Source organism: Bombina bombina, chromosome 7, assembly GCF_027579735.1.
Source record: "Bombina bombina isolate aBomBom1 chromosome 7, aBomBom1.pri, whole genome shotgun sequence".
In the NCBI taxonomy this organism is placed as follows: domain Eukaryota; kingdom Metazoa; phylum Chordata; class Amphibia; order Anura; family Bombinatoridae; genus Bombina; species Bombina bombina.
Window position 1 is genome coordinate 11,502,084 of NC_069505.1, and position 2,500 is coordinate 11,504,583.

Below are 2,500 nucleotides of genomic sequence, written 5' to 3' on the forward strand. Positions count from 1 at the left end.
TCTTCCCCAACAGGAAATGGCAAAGAGCCCAGCAAAGCTGGTCACATGATCCCTCCTAGGCTCCGCCTTCCCCAGTCATTCGACCGACGTAAAGGAGGAATATTTGCATAGGAGAAACCATATACCGTGGTGACTGTAGTTAAAGAAAATAAATTATCAGACCTGATTAAAAAACCAGGGCGGGCCGTGGACCGGACACACCGTTGGAGAAAGTAATTTATCAGGTAAACATAAATTCTGTTTTCTCCAACATAGGTGTGTCCGGTCCACGGCGTCATCCTTACTTGTGGGAACCAATACCAAAGCTTTAGGACACGGATGAAGGGAGGGAGCAAATCAGGTCACCTAGATGGAAGGCACCACGGCTTGCAAAACCTTTCTCCCAAAAATAGCCTCAGAAGAAGCAAAAGTATCAAACTTGTAAAATTTAGTAAAAGTGTGCAGTGAAGACCAAGTCGCTGCCTTACATATCTGATCAACAGAAGCCTCGTTCTTGAAGGCCCATGTGGAAGCCACAGCCCTAGTGGAATGAGCTGTGATTCTTTCAGGAGGCTGCCGTCCGGCAGTCTCATAAGCCAATCTGATGATGCTTTTAATCCAAAAAGAGAGAGAGGTAGAAGTTGCTTATTGACCTCTCCTTTTACCAGAATAAACAACAAACAAGGAAGATGTTTGTCTAAAATCCTTTGTAGCATCTAAATAGAATTTTAGAGCACGAACAACATCCAAATTGTGCAACAAACGTTCCTTCTTTGAAACTGGATTCGGACACAAAGAAGGCACGACTATCTCCTGGTTAATGTTTTTGTTAGAAACAACTTTCGGAAGAAAACCAGGTTTAGTACGTAAAACCACCTTATCTGCATGGAACACCAGATAAGGAGGAGAACACTGCAGAGCAGATAATTCTGAAACTCTTCTAGCAGAAGAAATTGCAACCAAAAACAAAACTTTCCAAGATAATAACTTAATATCAACGGAATGTAAGGGTTCAAACGGAACCCCCTGAAGAACTGAAAGAACTAAATTGAGACTCCAAGGAGGAGTCAAAGGTTTGTAAACAGGCTTGATTCTAACCAGAGCCTGAACAAAGGCTTGAACATCTGGCACAGCTGCCAGCTTTTTGTGAAGTAACACAGACAAGGCAGAAATCTGTCCCTTCAAGGAACTTGCAGATAGTCCTTTCTCCAAACCTTCTTGAAGAAAGGATAGAATCTTAGGAATTTTTACCTTGTCCCAAGGGAATCCTTTAGATTCACACCAACAGATATATTTTTTCCATATTTTGTGGTAAATTTTTCTAGTTACAGGCTTTCTGGCCTGAACAAGAGTATCAATGACAGAATCTGAGAACCCTCGCTTTGATAAGATCAAGCGTTCAATCTCCAAGCAGTCAGTTGGAGTGAGACCAGATTCGGATGTTCGAACGGACCTTGAACAAGAAGGTCTCGTCTCAAAGGTAGCTTCCATGGTGGAGCCGATGACATATTCACCAGGTCTGCATACCAAGTCCTGCGTGGCCACGCAGGAGCTATCAAGATCACCGATGCCCTCTCCTGATTGATCCTGGCTACCAGCCTGGGGATGAGAGGAAACGGCGGGAATACATAAGCTAGTTTGAAGGTCCAAGGTGCTACTAGTGCATCTACTAGAGTCGCCTTGGGATCCCTGGATCTGGACCCGTAGCAAGGAACCTTGAAGTTCTGACGAGACGCCATCAGATCCATGTCTGGAATGCCCCACAATTGAGTAATTTGGGCAAAGATTTCCGGATGGAGTTCCCACTCCCCCGGATGAAATGTCTGACGACTCAGAAAATCCGCTTCCCAATTTTCCACTCCTGGGATGTGGATTGCAGACAAGTGGCAGGAGTGAGTCTCCGCCCATTGAATGATTTTGGTCACTTCTTCCATCGCCAGGGAACTCCTTGTTCCCCCCTGATGGTTGATGTACGCAACAGTCGTCATGTTGTCTGATTGAAACCGTATGAACTTGGCCTTTGCTAGCTGAGGCCAAGCCTTGAGAGCATTGAATATCGCTCTCAGTTCCAGAATATTTATCGGGAGAAGAGATTCTTCCCGAGACCAAAGACCCTGAGCTTTCAGGGGTCCCCAGACCGCGCCCCAGCCCACCAGACTGGCGTCGGTCGTGACAATGACCCACTCTGGTCTGCGGAAGCTCATCCCCTGTGACAGGTTGTCCAGGGACAGCCACCAACGGAGTGAATCTCTGGTCCTCTGATCTACTTGTATCGTCGGAGACAAGTCTGTATAGTCCCCATTCCACTGACTGAGCATGCACAGTTGTAATGGTCTTAGATGAATTCGCGCAAAAGGAACTATGTCCATTGCCGCTACCATCAAACCTATTACTTCCATGCACTGCGCTATGGAAGGAAGAGGAACAGAATGAAGTATTTGACAAGAGTTTAGAAGTTTTGATTTTCTGGCCTCTGTCAGAAAAATCCTCATTTCTAAGGAGTCTATTATTGTTCCCAAGA